This window comes from Schistocerca cancellata, chromosome 1 (assembly GCF_023864275.1).
Source record: "Schistocerca cancellata isolate TAMUIC-IGC-003103 chromosome 1, iqSchCanc2.1, whole genome shotgun sequence".
NCBI lineage: Eukaryota > Metazoa > Arthropoda > Insecta > Orthoptera > Acrididae > Schistocerca > Schistocerca cancellata.
Genome location: NC_064626.1, coordinates 1,216,000,776 through 1,216,025,167, shown reverse-complemented (window position 1 = coordinate 1,216,025,167; position 24,392 = coordinate 1,216,000,776). Strand labels below are relative to the sequence as shown.

Genomic DNA, 24,392 nt, shown 5'->3' with positions numbered 1-24,392 from the left:
GAAGACAACGTCTTGGCACAGACAACGAGCTGCAGACCAGCCTAGAGAACTGGCGGAAGTAACACGCGGCTCCGCCTTCTACGACAAGGGTATTGAGAAGTTGGTAAAGCTATGAGACGTGTCTGAAGTCGGGACAGCGACTATGCAAAGAAGTAGCTGGAAAGTGCAACTAACAGTTGCAAATAGAACGTTTTTGATTTTCACAGTGGTTTGCATTTTGCGACCGATCGGACTTTACTTTCCGGATAGTCCTCGTACAATACGAATACGATCGTGGATTATTTTTGGACTAATCTTCGGCGTTACAGCGATTCAAACCCCGGTCTGCCATTCTAGATTTGGGTTTTCCGAGGTTTTCGTAAACTGCTTACGGAAAATGGTTCCTTCGAATAGTAGACAGCCGATTCCCTTGTCCAATGTAGACAGCCGATTCCCTTGTCCAATCGCAGCTTCAGCTCGCCGCTAAACCGTTACTGTTTCGTTTATGTGGTATTATTTCCTTCGTTGAAAAACTGTGTAACTGTGCAAGATGATTTTCATATTTACAGGCTTATACCTACACGATAATAACGTATTTCCTATTATTACAATATTAACAAGCATTACTAGGAGTGGTCTAGTTACAAGTCAACGTAACTACATGCAAAATGGGACTTTCGCAGCTCGTTTCTGATTCTGACAAGAAGCAGTAAAATCCATAAGCGAGTGGCGTTGTTAAAGATGTACGAAACCGCACGGCCAATCAGAAAGTCAAACCGATTGCCCGATGAAAGTTCCGAGGAAGTGTATCCGAAGTAAATCCGATTTTAATTATAACTGCGGACGATGCTCTACTTTTACACAGTAAGTTATCGCCCTTTTCGAAGGAAAAACGGGCAAAATGCAACTCGCGAGAGCGGAGCGACGACGCCAGGAATTAAATCGGAAGAGAGCACAAAGGAGAATATTATTTAACGATCCCGCTCATCAAAGAGCATAAAAAAGCTAACTCCGGCGCGGAGGGTTTAATGTATTTGGCTTCACGGTCGCTGAGCAGCGGAGTACCGCTCCTACTGGTCTTTTTTTTCCTCCTTCCTTCCCTCTCCAGTTCTCTTTTTCCTTCTTCTTCTTCCCTTCTTAGCGAGCTCTCTGCCCCCCGCGTTCCTCTCCGTCTTTTTTGCTGGCGCCGAGAGCCGAAAGGCAAGTCCACGGCAAACAGGTTCAATCGGTGACTCGCAATCTCTCAAATCGGTTTCGATTAATTTCGTCGGCGGGAGGAGAGGCAGGCAGCGCGGGGCGAGCAGTACGTGACTTCTTGAATGGGAGGCGGCAATCCATATTTATGAGCCGGCAAGCATCCATCAGAAGGCGAGCCCTGTGGAATCCGCTCCCGGTCGCCGATCGAGCTTCAGTAAGCAGCCGGCGAATTCTGCACCGCCGTCACAATTAACACCGCAGTCGCTAGGTGTCGGCGAGACGATAGAGAGAGAAGAAAAAAAGAAACTTAGGAAAAAATGAATCAGTCACTGGGCGCCGCAAGCGTGGAGGGGGGGACGGGGAAGCTGCACTGCGCAGCCTCTCAAGTCAGCTCTTCAGCTGTGTTCGCTCAAGATTATCTCTGATTTATCTGACGTAATTCATGCGTGATGAATCGACAATTTATGGGTAATAATTGATCGCTGTTACGGGAGCGAGGCCCCACGGGCGCTGTATTAGTAGTCTGCTGAACATGATGGTGGCGGCGGTGCAGAAAGCTAATTCTGATACTGGATTGCAAATGTATCAAAATCGACGTGACTTTCGTAGTTAACGCTTCTACAAGAACGAGAACTACATTTTGCTATTCGCTCACCTGTCGCGCGTGTGCCCCCATATTACCTGAAGATAAAAAAGTGGAAGTTTCACTTTTCTTACATTTGTACAGTTTCAGTGTCGGGGTGTACGATTCACCCTTGTGTATTAACTTCAGTCTAATGTTCATCGTTGGCTTGGCGCATGGTACCTCCAATAACTTACAAATGAAACCTGTATTAATTCATGAGGAACAGACCGATTGGTGATTTCAGTAATCAGTGTCGTGTCCGTTATTTACATTACTTACATACGAAAGCGATTGTCCAAAAGCCTCCGTGCGAGCCCTAATTTCTGATATCCTATCTTCGTGTTTCTTACGCGAAATCGCGAAATATACGTTGGCGGCAGATGAATTGTTCCGCAGTCAACCTCAAATGCCAGCTGCCTACACGTGAGACTTTTACTTCTCTAACCCATGGAGGGTTAAATGACGAAGAGACAAAGCACACTCAACGTCAATATATTTGAACGGCGAAACAGCACCGCAATGCGCGTACTAAAAGAGTTTCGGCAAGTCTCAATCCAAAATTTAATTTTTTGTTTTTTCCCGCCGTTGTCATACCGCGACATGTGTGTGGAAGGAAGTAATATCTGACTTTTCGGAACGTACGCTTTCGGAATTTTAATAGTAACCCTCTCCATGAAACGCGTGCAACTTTTGTGGCGTTTGATGAACGCCTTCGTGACGCTCACCCACTAACTGAAGGAAATCGTCTGGATCGTATTCCTTCCCTTCCCTCAGGGATCGCAGACTGACGAGCAAAACGTAAGAAGCGTCCAAACGTATGTTTTGTGCGTCTTTCGTTACCAGATGAATGAAATTTTCTTCGGATTCTTTCAGCGAATCTAAAGCTGCCACCTACTTTTTCTACAACTAGCGTTAGCTCGCCAACGGCCTTGCCGCAGTGGTAACACCGGTTCCCGTCAGATCACCGAAGTTAAGCGCTGTCGGGTTGGGTTAGCACCTGGATAGGTGACCATCCGGTCTGCCGAGCGCTGTTGACAAGCGGGCTGCACTCAGTCCAGAGGCAAACTGAGGAGCTACTTGATTGAGAAGTAGCGGCTCCGGTCTCGGAAACTGACATAAGGCCGGCAGAGCAGCGGTGTGCTTACCACATACCCCTCCATATCCGCATCCAGAGACGCCTGTGGTCTGAGGATGACACGGCGGCCGGTCGGTACCTTTGGGCCTTCATGGCCTGTTCGGGAGGAGTTTTCAGTTTTTTAGTGATAGCTCGGCTGAAGTCCTGGGTGAATTAATGCTAATCTTCAATCATTGGCTTTTCGCTTACTGCCGACATCTACCTGTAAAATATAATTAAGTTCCAGGTTTTGTTTTGATGATTCCAGTAGATGAAACGTCATAACAGATTAAATTTCGTAATGATCACTGACGCATTTAAGAAATTTATTGCATTAGTATTTTAGTATGTGACGACGCTCAAAAAACTTTTGCTGTAATGTAAATTTGTTACGGTGCATTTAGCAGTTTTTCTTGGCTTTGGGCACCGTAGTAATATTCACACATAAACTAGAACTCTTTCGAACATAAAGCAACAAACCATTAAAAATGAATATGTTCGTAATGAGAAACTCAATTGCCAAAAATAGACCGTGAAAGTAAACATGCAAAATCGCAGGGAATCTGTCGTCGTGCCACTATGTTTCCATCTCTGCAGATAAAATGCTTAACACAGTAAAGGCGAATCTGCAGTTGAGAGACCCTTTCAACGCTGCAGTAACAAACTGCAGTTTCTGCTTGTGTGCAAGAGGAATAGACATCCGTAAGCAAAAATCCTCTGTGAAACATACAAAAGCTTAGAGATTATTTTCAGACGCGGCAGTACAAACTAACGGGGTGGCGAATTAAGAAGGCGAGCGCGGAGTGAGCAGCAGCGGCAGGTGTGAGGAACAAAAAGCCAGCCAGAGATTAGGGGCGGCCGTTTACTTTGCCGGCATATTTCACGGTCGGCGGAGCACGCGCGCCGCCGGAACGTAAACAAAGCTGTCGAGGACAGTGGGAGGGGAAGGCCCGGCCGTCACGCGCCACCGCCCCCGCAGATGCCATTTCACGCCCCCACACGCCGATTGCTACGCTTTTCTTATCACCGCTTCCACCGGTCCTGCCAGCGGCTTTCACAAAAGCTACTTACAAAACATGCTCCCTCCCAGGGACAAAGCTTACAATTGTGTTCTGCCGCAATCAGATCCTTAGACAAACACATTGCACAGGGAGTAACCGATGTAAGTACACATATTTTTATATATGGTATCTTAATATGTACACACATAAGTGTGCTGGTCGTGCGTTCTCTGCGACGAACTGTCTTCCTACAAACACGTCCCAAACTTAACAACCTGACGTTTTCTGCACTGTCGTACCTACACTTCTAACAATAAGTAGACTACGCCTGTAAGTATAGACTGATCCATTTCCGTCCATACTTCAACACCTGCCCTGCTGTCCCCACGGGAAAACAAGCATTAATGGTTCAAAATGGTTCTGACCACTATGGGACTCAACTGCTGAGGTCATCAGCCCTAGAACTTAGAACTACGTAAACCTAACTAACCTGAGGACATCACACACATCCATGCCCGAGGCAGGATTCGAACTTGCGACCGTAGCGATCGCGCGGCTCCAGACTGTAGCGCCTAGAACCGCTCGGCCACTCCGGCCGGCAAACATTAATGGTTTACTTCTGCCACGTGTACGTGGAAGTATTAATCAAACTAAAAACATAGTATTCCTAATAGCTATAATTTTTAGTGGCATTAGTCTGTAAACGAAGTAGATATTGATGTAATGCTGTTCGGTACACGATCCTCTCAGACACGAATAGAAATATTTGATCTTATATCCGTTATAACGCGCGCGCGCGCGGGGGTGAGAGAGAGGGAGAGAGAGATACTAAATGCATAGAAAAAAATTCCCGCTCAACCAGTACCAATTATATTACTGTTCCTCAGAAACTGGGCAAACTCGACACTCAGTACCAACCAACATAATTAGAACGTATGTGAATCGATGTAAAAAAGTTGTCACTCATGTTGGCACAAAGTATTTCTATAAATAGCCTCCAAAACTGTTTCCAGTACCATAAATTCCCGAATTTGGCATGTAATAGGAAATACTCCCAATTTTAATACAACTACCAAGCTAGGCACTGAATGAACAGGCATAGGCCAATCTGAAATTTATTTTCTCTTTCCAAAAAGCGCTTTTTAGACACCGCTTTGCTTCCGACAAATATTGCTTCAAGTACAACTCCAGGAATGTTCAATTGGCTTAAGATCCGCACGCTGTTCTTAGTACACTGATCAGCTAGAAAATTATGACCACTGACCTACTATCGATATAAACCCGTCCAGGCGGCAGCCGGCCGAGGTGGCCGAGCGGTTCTAGGCGCTACAGTCTGGAACCGCACGACCACTACGGTCGCAGGTTCGAATCCTGCCTCGGGCATAGATGTGTGTGATGTCTTTAGGTTAGTTAGGTTTAAGTAGTTCTAAGTTCTAGGGGACTGATGACCTTAGAAGTTAAGTCCCATAGTGCTCAGAGCCATTTGAACCATTTTTGAACCAGGCGGCAGCAGGGTCATCTGGCGAGGAATGACTGCTAGTCAGACACACGCACAGCGAGTGTAGTTTCAGTAAGAGTGCTGCCCGTGTTTAGACCGGGGAAGGCGCGTGATCTCCTTGAATTTGACCGAGGGCAGATTGTGATGGCCCTAAAGCTCGGCAGGAGCATTTCGAAAACCGCACGACTGGGGCGTTCGAGGAGTGCTGTGTTGAGCGTCTTCAGTACGCAGCGAAACCAAGCTGAGACCACGCCCACACGTACTGCTGTTGGGTGGCCACCCCTCATTACACATGTCGGACGTCGTAGGCTGGGCAGACTTTAAAATAGGACAGGTGACTAAGTGTGGCGGAACTAACGTGAGACTTGAACGCTGAGCACAGTACAAGTGTGTGAGAACACACAGTACACCGAACACTCTACGCATGAGCCAAAGTCAACACCACGAAATCGACAACTACGACTGTAATGTGCGCGTGACGTTGGGCATTCGACGTTGGCGCAGTGGCGGAGCGGTGCAAGATCTGATGAAACCCCGATACGTCCTTGAACATGCTCATGGCAGAGCGCGATTCCATCGCTTCCAGGCGAACAGCCTGGCGGCGGCTGCACTGTGCTCTGGTAACTTTCACGTAGGCATCCACGGGTCCAGTGGAGCTCGTGCAATGCACTACGACGCACTAAGTGTATCGTACACTGCTTGCAGACCACGTACACACCTTCATGACTTTAATGTTTTCCGACGGCAGTGGTATTATTCAACAAGATAACACGCAAGATCGGGAGTGCGATGGAGTGGTTCGAGGAACACAGTGGCCAGTTCCAACTGATGTGCTCGCCCCCCAACTCCCCAGATCCGAACCCAATCCAAAACGTCTGGGATATCATTGAACGTGGCGTCAGAGCTCACCGCCCCGCTCACAGGAATTGACGGGTAATAGGTGGCTTGCCTCAAGTGACCTACCGAGGCCTCACTGCTTCTATGCGACGACGCGTCGCCGCTGTTAGGTGGACATGCCGGCTATTACCTAGGTGATCACAATGTTCTGGCTGATCCGTGTGTATTGGTTTATTTTACCGCCTTTTGCAATCTGACATGAAGTGCCGGTTATTTACTATACTTACGGAGAATTAAAAAGTGTGACATACTATTATTTTTTATTGCGCTGCGTGTTAAGATCTTTTGTAAAGTGTCAAGACTGGTATGGGGGAAGCAAAACAAATGGTGACGTAGACTAACAACGGAGAGTTTAGAACATTTCTGGAAGTGTTGAACTTGACGATATTTGAAATATAAGATTTCACAGACGCAGAAGACATTTTTCTGGAATTATACGAAGTCTTTGCTTAGTCATCACAATAAAAACCGTAAAAAAGTATCTTGTCAAAGTGCTATCATTGAAAAAAACCTTTAATTAAAATATTAAACCTTTCGCTAATCTATTAGAATGTCAACTACATAATCATTATCAGTAATGGTATTTATTACACATTTAAATTTTAAGGAGTGACAATAAAATGCAATATAAAATTTAATTTGAAACGTTTTGTGAATGTAACTCTAGTAAGCGATGTATCGCATTATCATATTAAGACTTTGTGGTATCGCAGCTCTTTGTGTATCCGAGCGGAGAGTCGCATAATCCATTTCGTTGGATATTATGATTTGAAGTAGATCTATCGAGTTCTTTGTTCATTTGTGTTGTTATTAAAAATGTGCATATGAACTAGCTGATGCAGAAGAATAAATGAAAAAAATAATGTTTGCGTGGTTAGCGTCTTATAAGAAGATAAATCCATCACCTGTTTGCAGCTAAGCAAGAATTGACAAGCACGTAAACAAAACGAAGCCAACATAGCACATCGAGATGATCTACGAGATTTGACTAGAAAAAAAGTGAAGTAAATTTTACTGTACAAATATAATTACTGTGTTCATCATCCGTCTACTACTAGGTTATGCGCGAAAGTATTTAACACACAAATTCGCTGTTATGGCAAATGTTTAAGTAACGTGAATCTGACTCAATTTCGCCCATTAGTAGTAAACCAAATAACCACAAAAAGAGAAGGAGCCGGTAAGACTACGCACCACAACACGCTGGCATGTCGCTGAAACTTTCACGCCAGCATCGCGACGACAAGCGAGCACAAAAAGTGTAGCGGCGTGTAATTTAGAGCAAACGGATTTTTGATAACTGTTATTTGAATTTCTGCTCCGAGAAGGCTGCGGTCGTGGACGAGGAAACGAACTGCCACGGACGTACTCGGGGCCCAGACGGGGCCGATTAAGAACGCGTTTTAAATTAGTTTCGCGAGGCGCAGCTAGGCGTGGTGGCGTGCCCCACAAACTCGCTCCGCCCGATCACAATCGACCGCCGTAATTAATGGCCCCGAATTACTCGTAAAGACTGTGTTTTTCGGCAGAGGCCGTAATTGAAACTAAAGCTACTTTTTGTTTTTACTCTCGCTAGCGGGGCGCGTTTTCCTTTCCGAATGCTGGTTCCGCGAGAAGTTATTAAGGCGTCAGCGCGGCGCGGCCGTACGCGACACAACACGACCCGTTTTCTCCGTGCCGGCCTCGTTTCGCCGCTAAACGCGTGTCATTAAATTGTTTCGCCGCGTGCCGATCGCCGGCCAGGTGTTTACACACCGTAATAACAAGCTGCCACGTGCGTTGGCGCGTCGTCCCAGGCGAGAGAGATAAAGACCGCTTAATACTTGTCTCGGGGCAAAAGAGCGAGGGGCCGAGCGCGAAGTATCTTCTGCCGAAAGATACAGCAGGCCGAGCACAGTTCTCTGATTTACAGTGGCTCCAGCAGTGCAAAGTATTTATTACACTCGTTACAAACTATTATGAACGTCACAGAACATCCTAAAACGTTATTCGGAACCTGTTTGACGTACGGTCAATTCGAGAAAAGCGGCGACAACTGAGTTATAATAACGTCTTCCAATGCAGTCGTATCACGGCAGTTCTTCTTACATTGATCACGGTTCCGTTCTTGATTGATTATCTTCAGATTCATTGTAGTTAGACAGCAACCGACTGGTTGCTCTGCTTACAGAATGGATCTGAAATTCTCATGTAAGAACATAAGAGCTGATTAATGAAAAATTAGTCCGATGACGGACTGCACTGACAAACATTATTATTTATTATCAATTATTTTTCATTGAGGTACAGAGCTTGCAAGTACATTTCGCACTTTACCCTTGTGTGTCGTGTCATCAGAATTTGCACCGCATGAAAACCACCCGTTGCGACAATGCTACAGAGAGAGTAGTTCTTACGCAATAAACTGCAATAGAATGATCAGTAGTAGGTTAATAATGAGGTAAGGTCGTAGGCCTCCGCATATCGACTTGTCGGTTGATCTTTATCGGCCGATTTCATGAGGCATGTCGGCCATGGCGGTACCGTGAATGCAACCAGTATCAGATCCCGAAGACGACCACAGCTGATCGGTCGAAACGAAACACTGCCTCGCCTTACACATTTCACAATTTTACGCGAGACTATTTTCCTCAAAAATCACACTTACTTTACTCCAATGCATTTAAGTATTACGGGCTGTAACTCTGACTAAACGCTGCCATGTTGTGTTGAATAAGGAAATAATTTGCTTAGCTAAAATTTTTGTTGATTTTGCATCGCCTACAAATGGTTCAAATGGCTCTGAGCACTATGGGACTTAACTTCCAGACTGTAGCGCCTCGAACCGCTCGGCCACACCGGACGGCCATCGTCGACAACAGTCCAACATCCGTCACTACAGGAGACCAAACATAGGAGTCCCGAAATTCCAGTCTGCATTTCGCCTAGCAGCTACGGTGAAAATTTATTATCAACATGACAATGTCTTGAAAATTGTAGTTGTAACTTCAATTTATTGTCTTTCGGTTCGTGCCCACTCGGCCATGACAATAACGGAAAAAACTATAGGACAATATATTGCAGACCGTTTTCCTATCAGTATGACGTAAGGACAACACAACACCCAGTACCCGAATTGCTGTTGTAACTCAACTGAATAACCGCAGTAGTGTGCCGGTCTAACGGCAGAGCCTGCGGAGGGAAGCTCGTGTGCTGAGAAATGAAAACAGTTAGTGCAGTGAGCAGAACTCGATACTGCACTATGGAAAAACCTGTACAATTCGTTGCGTAGTCTAAGAGTATAGCTTCGCATTAGAAAGATGAGCGTCAGTGCAGTATTCAACAGAAGGCAACAATTTTTGGAAGTTACGTGTATCTACAGCACCCCCCACCCCTCTTCCCCCGCCCATCCTCCTTTCTCTACTCCGACGCTTACACCATTTTTACTTCAAATAATGCCAGCGGAGACGAGCTGACGTCGTCGAAAGGTGAGGTGTCACATCACAGTTCAGCCGGCAGTGGTGACTGAACGTTAACCGCTGGCGACGCGCTGGCTGTGCCCGCGGTGCCGCCCGTCGGCCGGCGGCAGCGTGGGGGCGCTACAGATCCGGGCCGGCGTGTTCTCATTAAGGGCTGTTCTGCTCAGCAAGTCGCTAAGCCGGCAGCTGAGCGCGGATTACGGCGCGGCCTGAGCCGGCGAATCGAGCCTCGCGCTGCGGGCTGCGGGCCCACACTGCCTGCCGCAGCGTGCCGGCTGGCCGGCTAGCCCCACCATCTGGGACGGCGAGCGGTTCTTCTGGAGGCAAGTCTGCGCGTCTCTCCCGACCGCCTACATACCACAATGCCTACACACACCAACGGCATGCAACCGAAACAAAAAGTGGCAAATCGCGTAAAGAAATTAAAAACAAAATTAACTTACCAGGAAACTAACTCAGTTCTGTTGTCAACTTGTGTCTACCAAACCGATCTGAGTAAGGTTAAATTCAAACCACACCAACTGTGCTGCCAATTTTGTCGTCTATATTTGAGTCGCAGCTTCCTTCCAACACTATTTGCAAACGCTCTATTGTGTTGCGAACACATCTTTACGCTTTTTAGGCGGCAGTCTAATGTAAACAGTACCTGCTGAGCTTTTAGTGGAATCTTGTATGAGGGCTCGATTCTCTCTTGTTTTATCTTTACTGTCCTTTTGTGAGATATATGTAGGAGGAAAAACCATTGGATAGTGGGATATACTGAAAGGTGCTCGAAATCCTGAGAAAAAGTGGAAGTAATCTACAAAGGAGTGCAAGAACCACGAGGCAACGGTGAGATCGGAAGACCAAGAAATGTCGTGTGACGAGGGCCTCCGTCGGGTAGACCGCTCGCCTGGTGCAGGTCTTTCGATTTGACGCCACTTCGGCGACTTGCGCGTCGATGGCGATGAAATGATGATGATTAGGACAACACACCACCCAGTTCCTGAGCGGAGAAAATCTTCGACCCAGCCGGGAATCGTGCCCGGGCTTTTAGGATTGACAGTCTGTCGCGCTGACCACCACGGGGGGCGGACATAAACGGAAATAAAAGCAAGGTACAACAGTGAGATTAAAATTCAGAGTGAAAGAATATCAATTTTAAGGTCCACAGGTATATGCAAAGTGAAAACAAGAAGAGTTACCCGATCTGCTGAATGGAATGAACAGTCTACTGAGTACAGAATATGGACTGAGAGTAAAAGACGAAAATAATGAATAATTCTTCAACCTAGACAGCAAAATAACCTCTGACGGACGGAGCAAAGGGGACATAAAACGCTGACTGGCACAGGCAGGAAAAGAGTTTCTGGTCAAGAGAAGTTTACTAGTATCAAACACAGGCCATAATTTGAGTAAGAAGTTTCTGAGCACGCACGTTTGGAACAGAGCCTGTGTGATAGCGAGACGTGGAGTGTGAGAAAACCGGAACAGAAGGGAATCCAAGCGGTGCTAGGAAGAATGTGGAAAATTGGGTGGACTGGTAAATTAAGGAATGTGGAGGTTCTGCGCAGAATTGGAGAGGAAAGGAACTGTGGAAAAGGGAGAAGGAGAGGATAGTAGGATCAGTGGTACTAGAGGGGGATGTAGAGGGTAAAAAGACTAGGGAAAGACAGATCTGGAGTACATCCAGCTAGTAAGTGAGGACAGGATGCAAGTGCTACTCTGAAATGAGGAGGAGAGGAATTGGTGGCGTGCCCCATCAAACCCCTCAGAAGGCTGGTGGATGGAAGTGTGTAGCGCGTGGGAGGCAGGGGGGGGGGAATTCATAGGGGGAGACAAGGGTTAACTGCAGAAAGGAGAGTCAAGTGGGGTGTAGGCTGCAGTAATAGCGCAGATGTGAGGAGGTAATGCAGAGACGAGAAGGCTTGCACAGCATAGACTGTTGTGCAGAGCAGCTCAGGACTACAGACCACAGGCGAGAAGCAGAGGAGAGGTGCGCAGGGTGGATGCCGTGTGAAGTGGCAGCTCGTCCTCGGGTGAGACGGGAGGCGCAGTTTGGCGCCGCCTAGGAGGGCCGGCACGCGACGCGACGGCCCGATAAATCACTCCGGCTGACAGCGACGCGCGGCTGATCCGCCAGGCGACATCCCAGCCGTCTGCGCCGCAAATACCTCCGCTGCCGGCAATTCCGCCGACATCTTTAGTCCCGGACGCCGACGCGACAAGTCTGTAGCCGTTCGGATCGTCTCCCGTGTTTTTAACACCAGGCACTTTAACGCGTCAGAAGTTGAAGTGAGGGAGGAACACACCACAGAGTTACATGAGCCCAGAGCCCCAGCAGCTGTAAGAAAGGTGGCACCGAGTGCCCGTACGGGCCGGTAACGCAGGATTTGTATTCGTGGCAAACAAACCGACACTACAAATTATCAGAAAATAAAGCCCAAAGATCAGAGATGGCGAATACGTGACGCACCAAGGAAAATATTTTAATATTAAAAGAATCAAACGTGACATGTTCGCTGAAACAACATTGACAGAAAACAAATGTAGAGCCATATCTACAATCTGCAGACCATAATGAGATGCGTAGCATGTGGAGGAGTGGGTTCGCCGGCCGAAGTGGCCGTGCGGTTCTAGGCGCTTCAGTCCGGAACCGCGCGACCGCCACGGTCGCAGGTCCGAATCCTGCCTCGGGCGTGGGTGTGCCTAAGAAGACCTTTGTCAATGATTAAAAGAACACCATAGCTATAAATTAGAAACGAAAAAAAAGGAAAACACATACAGTACATATGTACAAAGTCAAAACCACTACTTAACTTGATGGTAGTGGTTTTGACTTTGTACATATGTACTGTATGTGTTTTTCTTTTTTTCGTTTATAAATGTATAGCTATGGTGTTCTTTTAATCTTTGACAAAGGTCTTCTTAGGCACTTGGGTGTTTTATTGTTGTTCTGAAGAAGATGTAGTTATCTACGCCGAAACCTAGGTTAACACTAGGTGATTTTTTCGCAATCGAGGGGGGTTTTTAGTTCTTTAACATATTAACCAACGATTGCTGACGCGCTGCGATGTTGAAGGTTCTTAAATTCGTAAGCGATTGATTTAAAACTTGGCGAACAGAGTACTCGTCTCATTTATTTTCCAGTATCTGGCCTGCCTCCCTGCGCTGCTTCTCTCGACTGACAATCCCCCTCCCCACACGCAGGTTACGTTCCGCTTGCGATGACTCACCCTGGTTTCTTGGAAACGCTGGCGCCGGCCAACCCTCAATCAGGAAGCAGCGGCCCGCACCGCATCGGCATTTGGCACGCCGCAGTGGGCGCCCGCGAGCCGTGATCCGACCGCGGGCCGCCGGCGAGGAATTAGTCGCTATTTACTCGCATCACGGTCGCGCGGCGATGCAATTACACAGGCCGGGCCGGGAAGCTATGTCGAGGGCGTACCCTAGCGAGGGTAACAATTCTGCCCCGGGCCACCCGCACGGGGGCGCGGAATTTAATCGGAAGCATTAATACGCCTGTTAAATTAACCCAATTACGTAAATGAGGGCGCGCTAGGACTGAACTAAGCGCGTGGCGCGGGGTCGGCTGAATAAAATCGGCGACCGTAAATGGTTTCCATGGCCCGGCTTTCATTTAGCTCTTTTCCCTTCACTCGCTCCCTTATCTCTTTCTCACCCACAGTCAAATAATTACGTATCACCTTGCTAACAGGTAAAAAAAAATGTAAAAAAAATGTAACGAGCAACGTACAGGTACTGCAAATGAAACATAAATAATATTCAAATGATACTCCGAAATCCACCTAATGGTGTGTGGCGGGGGGTAATTCTAGTACCACTAACTGACCCCTCCTTTCCTGTCCCACTCGCCAAAGGCGCGCGTGTGGGAAGAACGATTGTCGGTAAGCCGGTTATTAGCTCCGATACCTCTAATTTTCTCGCCGTGGTCATTTCACAAGATGTGTGTGATAGGAACTAATTCGCAGACTTAGCATATGTCATGAGATAGGCGCCTAATATCGCATGGGGGCCTCCTTTGGCCCTGCAGACTGCAGTGAGACGCCATGGAAGTTCAGTTTAAGTCCCTGGTACTCTTCTACAAGCGACTGCCAATTCTGGTCTGTTCGTGGGTGGATGACTTACAATTCCTTAAGATACTTCTGTGAATCTGTCTGGCATCTGTCTTTCCCAGCTTTTGTTTTATGTGGTCATTCCACCTATAGTCGGTCTGGATGGTTACTACTTGATATGTTACTGCAGATGGATTTCTTTTCCTAGATACGTGCATTTTAGTATGGGGTCTTCGTGTCTACAGAACGTGCCACGCTTAAGTGCGGCGATAATAGAAAATTACTGACACTTAGTCAAAAGATTAATGGGCTCCCAGTGGAACAAAATCAAGTGTTCTAAAACAGAATTATCCCGCAAAAAATTCTGAAGAGATTTAGACACGCCTGCGCTGTTACTCATTCTCTCATTAACTCCTGTAAAAAGAACTTCAACTCAACGCGCCCTCGTGTGTGTGTGTGTGTGTGTGTGTGTGTGTGTGTGTGTGTGTGTGTGTGTGTGAGAGAGAGAGAGAGAGAGAGAGAGGAGAGAGAAAGAGAGAGAGAGAGAGAGAGAGAGAGAGAGAGAGAGAGAGAGAGAGAGAGAGCGGGGGGGGGGGCAATGGCGACTTTATACATAAGAAGCTGAACAGTACGTTATTAAAAGTCCAGCTAGCTGTATGTAATGAAGTTTTTTTTTTCTCCGCAAACATTGGAAACGCTCATTTGTTATCATTTCAAATTACACCGAATTAAGAAAATACTACGGCTTTAAATCATCCAGTCAGACTAGTTACCATGCTAGTAATTACTGTTGAATACAAAAGTAGTTCAATAACAGCTGTTTTTCACCTGTTTACTAGATAAATTACCCTGACGCTTTTACTTTTTTTCAAGAGGCGACGCAGAATATCCAGTATTCATTTTTCCATTCATCCAACTATCTAGTACAGCTGCCTTTGCTACCGTCTGTAACGAAGGGTATTCGATTCTGTAAGTTTATGTGGGCAATCACATCCTAATCTACGCGTACCTAAGAAAATTTTTAAAAAATTAGTAAAATCATCTAAAAAACTGTCGAGTCCGCTCGTAGCTGCTACACCGCGATTACTGCAGGTTTAAAGTACAACCGCTTTGACGATAATGAATCGCATTTTCAGGTTAAATCTACAACATCCATGCGAATTAGAGGCGGTTAGGTGAAAAAACTGCTTGTGCCTACTATGAAGGAGGTACGAAGGTACTACTTTGGCTGGATGACACTAAGCCATTAAACCAATATGATCTCCCAACGTTGTAAGGGGAGTATTCTGGCATCATCAAATGGAATGGATGTTCGCAGATTTAACAATAGGATACCAATACGTAAGACAGCGGAAAAGTTCTGAGTAGAGAGCTTACCTTTTTACTTTTCGTACAAAATTAGTGGGACTTGCAAAAAATAAATAAATAAAAAATTAAGAAAATAGCACACGACATAGAATTGTTTCACTGTGTTAAATGTTAGTAATGTTACGGCATAATTTATCTTCAGTTGTCAATTTCATTTGCAAAATGATTGCCAGCCTTTGGAAAAAATTACAGTACTACGGGCTTATATAAACCCCATGCCCTCTACCGGCATATACTGGCACTAGTGCAGCAGGTACGATAGTGCCAACTTTCACTATGACTTAGTAGCCACAGTGTCTGCACATGCAGTTAGCATTTCTTCTTCGCAGCCGAGATAGCTGCTTTTGTAAGTACCATTAGGAATTCAACACCGGTAAGTTGCTACCGTTTATATTTACGGGATTCTGATGCCACAGTTCAGTGTTCTTCCGCTTATTCGCCCTGTTGTTTAGGTGTAAACTAGTATGTCCTTCAGTGACGACCCTTAATGATCTACGTTTATCGATGGATTTTCCAATATCTATTGTATTTCATGATGTCTGGATATGTGCCTTACTCAACCTGGGAGACCGTATTTAGTGGCTTAATGTAATCCAGCCAAATGAGTAATTTTGTATCACCTTAAAAGTAGGCACTTTTTTTTTCACTCAACGGCCTATAATTCGTATGCGTGTTGTTGTAGATTTATCCTGAAGATGCGATTCATTATCGTGAAACCGGTTGTACCTTAATTCCACAATAAACGAGGATTCGCAGGTACAAGCGAAGTCTACTATTTTTTGGGGAGATTTCACAACAAAAACGGTTTCAAAAAGATTCACGTTTATGTATTGCATTCTAGCCTAAGTGTAGAACAGAGAGCCGTGGTGCTTAATTGGCGCAACAGCTTTCACACTGGGAATAGGTAGCTGCTGATCGCCGTCTGTTGGTTAGTTGGCCGATTTGGGGAAGGGGACCAAAAAGCGGGGTCATCGGTCCCATCGTATGAGGGAAGGATGGGGAGGGAAATCGGGAGTGCCTTTTCAGGGGAACCATCCCGGCATTTGCCCGAAGCGATTTAGGGAAATCACGGATGACTTACATCAGGATGACCAGACTCGGGTTTGAACCGTCGTGCTTCCGCGGGCGAGCCCAGAGTGCTAATTGCAGCGCCTCGTCGCTCGGTTCGCTGCCTGCCTTACTGTTACTGGAAACTGTGCAGAATGAAATTCAAATCTGAATTTCCGCGAGAGGGGCAACAACGACCTCGAGAGACGTGGCGCGTGATCCGGACGGTCGGCACAGCACGCTGGTAAACGGCAGACGATGCCTATCTGGGCCGAGGCGTGGCAGTAGCTGAGCGGGCAGCGGCAGCCGCGAGGCCAGCAATTAACCCCGGCGCGGCGCCTCGCCTCAGCCGTGATTTATGCACCGGGCCTGCCAGTCGGCGCGGCCAGCTTCAGCCCACGCATAACTGCACTCGCTCAGCGAGCCGTCCGGGTACTGTAAGCTCTGCACGGCAAACAGTGTGTTTCCAGGTAACTAATGGTGGATACTGTTACGCAGGTTGGCCAGAGTTGTTGACAGAGTCGGAACGTAAATTGTTAACAGAGCACTCAACCGTCTTCAGGCCACAAGTGGCCCATCGGGACCATCCGACCGCCGTATCATCCTCAGTTGATGATGCGGATAGGAGGGGCCTGTGGTCACCACACCGCTCTCCCGGTCGTTATGATGGCTTTCTTTGACCGGAGCCGCTACTATTCGGTCGAGTAGCTCCTCAATTGGCATCACGAGGCTGAGTGCACCCCGAAAATTGTTGACAGAGATGGAAAGTAAACTGCGTCTTTTATGAAGTCCCTATTGCGCGCCGACCGGGGTGGCCAAGCGGTTATAGGCGCTACAGGCTGGAACCGCGCGACCGCTACGGTCGCAGGTTCGAATCCTGCCTCGGGAATGGATGTGTGTGATGTCCTTAGGTTACTTAGGTTTAAGTAGTTCTAAGTTCTAGGGGACTCATGACCTCAGATGTTAAGTCCCATGGTGCTCAGAGCCATTTGAACCAACCCAATTGCGCAGTATCAGGATATCAGTGCGGTTAGAAAGTAAGAACTCGGGACTTCTTTCTCGCCATGTCGCCTTACTCACAACTGACGCTAATTGGTTCCTGGAGTACACGACGACTGGTGGTCGTTTGCGCAGCGGTCTGGAAATGTTGACTAGAACTTTTGCATCATCGTCTTTTGAAGAGTCTGCAATTTATTCGCACCCAGCTTTATATTTCACAACATGAAAATTAATGGAGCTGGGTCCTGTTTGAACAAAACCGTAGTGCAACCGTTGGCCGGACCAGGACTTCGAACACGTGCCCTCGCCTTCCCTGAGCAGTAAAGGAAATTGAACCTCTCCCAACTGAAGACCTGCCGGCTAATGGAAGACGGACGCGTGAGCGCCGACTTGCCATCGGCGCGTGTAGCGGGGGAATTCAGACGAGAGCGGTGGCTCGCTAATGACTGCGGCAGCGGTGAATCAGCGCTCGGCGGCCTAAGCTAGCCCCCGAGGGCCCTCGGTGGCGCGCACGCGTCGGCCGCGCCCTCACCCTTCCGGAAGGGCCCTCTCGGCGCGACGCCCTAATTGCATCGGCGGCCGAGGGTGCGAGCCGGCCGGCGCGTACTCCAGCGGCCGAGGGCACTTTGCTGTAGCCTAGTTCTCTCTCGCTCTATTGCCCTCTGGGGCGAACGAATTTCTTTCACTCCACCGTACTTTAGTTGGCTGTCTCTGAACACGCCACTCCATTAACATGCCGCCACATGAAAATTACGTCCGCCATATCCAAAGCAATACAATAAAACCAGTAACCCCATTAAAAAAAAAACCAGTAACCGCATTAAAAAATCGAACTCCTAGGCATAGCGTGGGGCTGCAGGCGGTTAAGTGCTCTCACTGTCGAACACTGGATCAGTACAGCCTGAGTGTGCTCTGTTTTAAGAAGGTTAGTTTTTCAAGCATCTCAGTGTTCATGAAGCTTATCTCCTGAACTGCATGTCGTTTTAAATGGCTCTGAGCTCTGTGGGACTTAACATCTGTGGTCATCAGTCCCCTAGAACTTAGAACTACTTAAACTAACTAACCTAAGGACATCACACACATCCATGCCCGAGGCAGGATTCGAACCTGCGACCGTAGCGGTTACGCGGTTCCAGACTGAGGCCCCTAGAACCGCACGGCCACAACGGCCGGCGAACTGCATGTCGTGGCATAATAATATTCTGCAGATACATTCGGTCTTATTTGTCGATACTACACTACTGGCCATTAAAATTGCTACACCACGAAGATGACGTGCTACAGACGCGAAATTTAACCGACAGGAAGAAGATGCTCTGATACGCAAATGATTAGATTTTCAGAGCATTCGCACAAGGTTGGCGCCGGTGGAGACATCTACGTGCTGACATGAGGAAAGTTTCCAACCGATTTCTCATACACAAACATCGGTTGACCGGCGTTGCCTGGTGAAACGTTGTTGTGATGCCTCGTGTAAGGAGGAGAAATGCGTACCATCACGTTTCCGACTACGATAAAGGTCAGATTGTAGCCTATCGCGATTTCGGTCTATCGTATCGCGACATTGTTGCTCACGTTTGTCGAGCTCCAATGACTGTTAGCAGAATATGGAATCGGTGGGTTCAGGGGGATAATACGGAACGCCGTTCTGGATCTCAACGGCCTCGTATCACTAGCAGTCGAGATGACGGGCATCTTATCCGCATGGCTGTAACGGATCGTGCAACCACGTCTCGATCCCTAAGTCAACAGATGGGGACGTTTGCAAGACAACAACCATCTGCACGAACAGTTCGACGACGTTTGCAGCAGCATGGACTATCAGCTCGGAGACTATGGCTGCGGTTACCCTTGACGCTGCATCACAGATAGGAACGCCTGCGATGGTGTACTCAACGACGAACCTGGGTGCACGAATGGCAACACGTCATTTTTTCGGATGAATCCAGGTTCTGTTTACAGCATCGTGATGATCGCATCCGTCTTTGGCGACATCGCGGTGAGTGCACATTGGAAGCGTGTATTCGTCATCGCCATACTGGCGTATCACCCGGCGTGATGGTATGCGGTGCCATTGGTTACACGTCTCGGTCACCTCTTGTTCGCATTGACGGCACTTTGAACAGTGGACGTCACATTCAGATGTGTTACGACCCGTGGCTCTACCCTTCATTCGATCCCTGCGAAATCCTACATTTCAGCAGGATAATGCACGACCGCATGTTGCAGGTCCTGTGCGGGCCTTTCTGGATACAGAAAATGTTGGACTGCTCCCCTGGCCAGCACATTCTCGAGATCTCTCACCAATTGAAAACGTCTGGTCAATGGTGGCCGAGCAACTGGCTCGTCACAATACTCTTGATGAACTGAGGTATCGTGTTGAAGCTGCATGGGCAGCTGTAGCTGTAGCTGTACACGCCATCCAAGCTCTATTTGACTCAATGCCCAGGCCTATCAAGGCCGTTATTACGGCCAGAGGTGGTTGTTTTGGGTACTGATTTCTCAGGATCTATGCACCCAAATTGCGTGAAAATGTAACCACATGTCAGTTCTAGAATAATATATTTGTCCAATGAATACCCATTTATCATCTGCATTTCTTCTTGGTGTAGCAATTTTAATGGCCAGTAGTGTATCTGCAAAATGTGTTGCGAATGGATTTAGTAGTGCTGAACTTCTACTGTGTGAAAAGCTGTTTTCCTTTGATTGATTTTGCTTATGTATTGGGGGGGAGGGGGTGGCGCAAGAGACGGAGCGACTCGTTAGAACTGCCTGCGCTCCGATATAATGCTCTCATTACCACACAAAACACTGTTCTGACCATGACTGACTTGTGCAACGTATTGACACTGCACTAGTATCGTTCGTGGCGTGGGAAAAAAAAAATCAACTTCCAGGCTTGGCTAGCATCTGCATTTACAGTCGACCACGCATTTCTTGCGGTGTTTCCACAGCTTTCTTCGGCCGCTCTAGTTTTTAAGTACCTTCCACACTCATGTACGGTAAAGTTTATAGTTTGTTACTGTGTTTCGATGACTTTTGCCTTGATTGTCAGCATCTGATTTGGAACCTTAAGGTTTTCACTTCGAAGCCAGATAATTCCCGACAGGTACCTGTTTCATTTCAATTCTCCACACCCAGGAGAATTACGCGTTAGGGATCGCTGTCGCTTGCCAGCTTGTTAACAAGAAACGGGCGCGGCTAAATCGCAGCGAAAGGTGCGCGGTCTGAGTGTGCCCGGCTGGGATGAAAAGAGGCGGCGTTCGCCCCCTCCATAATGTATGTGATTCACGCGGGCACGTGCGCCGGCTTATGCGGGCCGCTTCACAGTTTACATAATGGCGCCGCGCAGGGAACACGTGTAGCCGCCGCGGACGCCTAATATGCTAATCCGTCGGTGGGGCGATGTAGGCAGGGGGGCTATGCTTGAGAGGGGAGGGGGCAGGGAGCAGCAGACAGTCGGCGGATAGCCTTCGGGCTATTTACATACGGGGGCCAGGCGCGTGCCACACAGCCACATCCGGCACTAAACATTGTAGTCAAATGTGACCGCCGGCCACCACACATTTGCAAGCAGTCATCGTCTTCCTCCTAAGAGGCCGAAGTATACAGTGTTTCAAACCTCGACAGCAAGATTTGAAGAATAGATTCTTCATATAACATAGAAAAAATCTGTGGGAAACATTAGCTCCTTAAGAGCTATGAGCACCTATCTTCGATACTGTGGAACGAATCTCTTCTACAGAACGCTCTTTCCTTTCCATATTTTGGAAGGAGATAGCATAGACCAAAACAAGAAAAAATGGCCAGTAAATATAGGCTCTAAAATGCATAGCTGAAGACCTATGAACCCTTTCTTTATATTCGCTACTGTGAAAACATCTCTTCTGCTGAGCATGTATTCATACCTTTTACGGTATGGATTTTAGACCATTACTGGTCCTTTTTTACTTCTTGTGGTCCATCTACCTTCTCCCAAAATACGGAGCGCAACGAGCTTGGAAGACGATAAGGTGCTCATAGCTTGCTAAGTTTGCATTTTAGAATTTTTCTTCTTGTTATGTGGGGTACCCATTCCCGAAGTTTAGCCGTCGAGTTCTGGAATAACCCTATAATAACAAGGAGAACTACTATCAGGGAAAAAGCCTCAGACTGATGAGCGACGTAAGGAACTCTGGAAATCAGTTCTTGCTTAATGGAAATCAGTTCTTGCTTAACTAATCCGTGATATTATCTGACAGGGCGAGAGCTACTGTAATTTATTATTCTGGGCGATAGAGTTAGCTGAGCTAAGATCCCGGCGGGTAAAATTGCATCTCTTTAGCAGTGTCGCAGCGAACGGAAGAAACTCAAGTTCATCTCAGTAAATTCGGCAGTCGTCTGTGGCACTCCGGACTGAAGTATTCCGGATTCTATTCACCACTGAGTTTAAATTAAGTCTATTGCACAAAAGAAGATAGCAGTGAGATTTAAAAATTGAAGTCTTCTTAGTGTTAAATATGGCAGTATCCCAACTTCTTTACTATGCAGAAACTATTGATTACCATGACGAGATAATTTACCGGCGAATAAAAAGAATTACGGGAGAGAATAAGACGATATTCTCGAGTGGATCCTCGACAAGATGTGAGCAGGAGAAGAAAGAACCCTAGCCTTACCTGGAATTTCCACGTAATTCTACTGGTTAATTAAAGCTTACATGGCGTTAGAGGAGTTCTTTAATAAATAAGATGTAGGCAGGTGTAAACAATTCTGATCCTTATTTTTAAACTACTGTGCGAAATGCAAGTGCAATCTTCGGCAACCTTGTTTTGCCCATCTCATCCAAATGTGTAAGACCAGCAGAGAAAGGGAAAAACTTGCGAGTTACACTAACGATGCTGTTTTGTCTAAATCTGTTTGTCTGAAGCTTGATACTGGTTAGATTCTTTCACTATCGCAGTTGTGGTGTTCCCAAGGGAGAGTCCTTGGGCCGTAAGACATCAGTTGACACGTTAATTTTTTTCCAAATTTCCAGCGCAGAACAGAAAAATACGACTGAAATGTTTGTGAAATTCTAAATAAGTACGACGACTGGAGATGGCAAGGCAACTAGAAATGTACGAACTGCAGTGTCAACCGTCGCCTGCACAAGATGGCAAACACAAGTTTGGAGCGTGTAACATCAGCTCTCGATTGCTAAGTCAACCGGCAGCAGCAGGTGATTGCGTGCCTGTCTGAATTCGGTACTCGGCGACTGGCGGCGGTTTTGCACATCGGATTAGCATCCAGTAAACAGACGCTGGCCGGTAACAGCACTTCACACGTTCCGGCTGGCCAGGCACGACGCTCTCTGCGACACACGATCCTCGTCTTCTGCTCGCCGCCGATGGTATCGCGTCCCAGCCTTCCCCAAACAGTTCCTCCGCTCAAAATTGGCGTATAATTAACAACACGCAGCTGTCGAAGACCCCTTATCTCAAACCGGCAAAGTAGATTATTCTCGACACCCCTAGAATCGTGAAACATCCGGCCATCCTTGGGAAAAAGAGACTGCGCTGGAAAAACTTACACCATATTAACAAAATGTAGGGAATCCTTCGTCTAATGCATGGGCGGGCAGCAATCCTGCACGTGTGCGATGCACTTGCACGTGTGCAGTTAACAGGTGTTCTGCGTGCACACAGGGGCAAGCTGGCCACGCGCTTCTCTCCACTCCCCACCATACCGTCTCTCCGCTTCTTCCTCTGTAATGCGTTTTGTTTCCTGGCCTGCTTTATTGAATGAAGGAATAAGGTTAGTAGGAGTGCTTGAAAGAAATCGTGGTTTGAAAGAGTACCTATTACCTACGATACGTTTTATTTAATTATCACAGGTGGAGTTTACAATACATTTAATGTCTGGAACAAAATTTCAATATACAGACAAACGCAAACAGTTACGTAAATTTTCATTACTGATGTTTGCTCTTAACCGAGACTTATTAATTTTCATAACAGAAAAAGTCTCTCACAAACGTATGTCGAGCCAAACATTGACATTATCTTCGCGGCTTCACGATGAAGACGAGGAAACTCTTGCTGTGGGAAGTCGTGATAAAAATCTACTACACGTCTTGCCAAAAGGAACTTGTCTCTCAGGCGAGAATTATACTGTAGAATCTACAGTGCAGATCTATTAATTCCATTTGCAAACTGGGATGAATATCATCTACAGAAACAGCAAATTGTCTCGAGAACTATACAAAACCTTGGGATAAGTGTGATATATCCCCAAATCGCTTGAGAAATTCTTCTTTTATTGCACTGAGTACGGGAACATATTGAAATTTATTATAATGACGTTCAATATTAAACTTCCGCTGACCAGCGAGAATACTATCACATATTATACATTTCGAAATTTCACGTTTTTGCACAAAGAAAAAATGATTCTCCCATTCCTTTTTAAAAGATATCAAATCTCCTCTTCTCCGTTTCCTTGATTCACTCTGCATTTTCCGGTTCTTGAAATACAACGTTCACTACGTAGTGGTCGCTTTGCTTCAGCGTCCGCAGCTTACCCTGGTACTACACTGCCGCAACCTGCCGGCTGTCGTCACTGTCCCGTTTGACGATTGCACGCGAGCAGCACACGTGCAGCGCCGTGTGCTCATGAGCCGCGTGCAACGTTTGCCCGCCCCTGGTCTAATGTATAGGCGGCACTTGTCTTCAGACGGCGAGTGTACACATTTCTGCGTCTTGCTGGTACCACGCATGAAATCCCTGTGAACGTTAAGGAACACCAGCCACCCACTACCTGTTCTACGAGTACATTCTCTCTGGTGCTGGGGCACTACGAATCACTATGCCAAGCTTAAGAGAGGCTAATAAATTTCGAGTAAAGATATGATTGTCAGACAAAGGCACGAATATCGATGACACATGAATCTCTCCGACGCCTTGTGTCTGTTATGTTGCGCATTCTTTTCTCTTGTTCCTTGTATCATGTCAAATTCTCTTCAGTTCTTGGCCGTTCACGAAAGTGCCAAAACCAAAGAAGGAAACCAACACATCGTAGGTGACCCCACGCCAACGGCTGTAATTCCAGCGCTTAAAATCTAGCAGTTATGCCATGCACTTCCAGACGTGCACAGTAAGTTTGAACAAGTTGCTTATTGCGTTTGCGTACAAGGG

At 46.9% G+C, this 24,392-nt stretch overlaps 1 protein-coding gene and 1 pseudogene across 1 annotated transcript in view; one reads left to right on the top strand and one right to left on the bottom strand.

Moving 5' to 3' along the window:
- The window catches only part of LOC126142207 (fibrosin-1-like protein), a 454,843-nt gene that overhangs the window by 114,358 nt on the left and 316,093 nt on the right, over positions 1-24,392 (bottom strand). The gene's annotated exons all lie outside the window — the stretch shown is intronic.
- On the top strand, positions 2,721-2,838 carry LOC126098087 (5S ribosomal RNA; annotated as a pseudogene).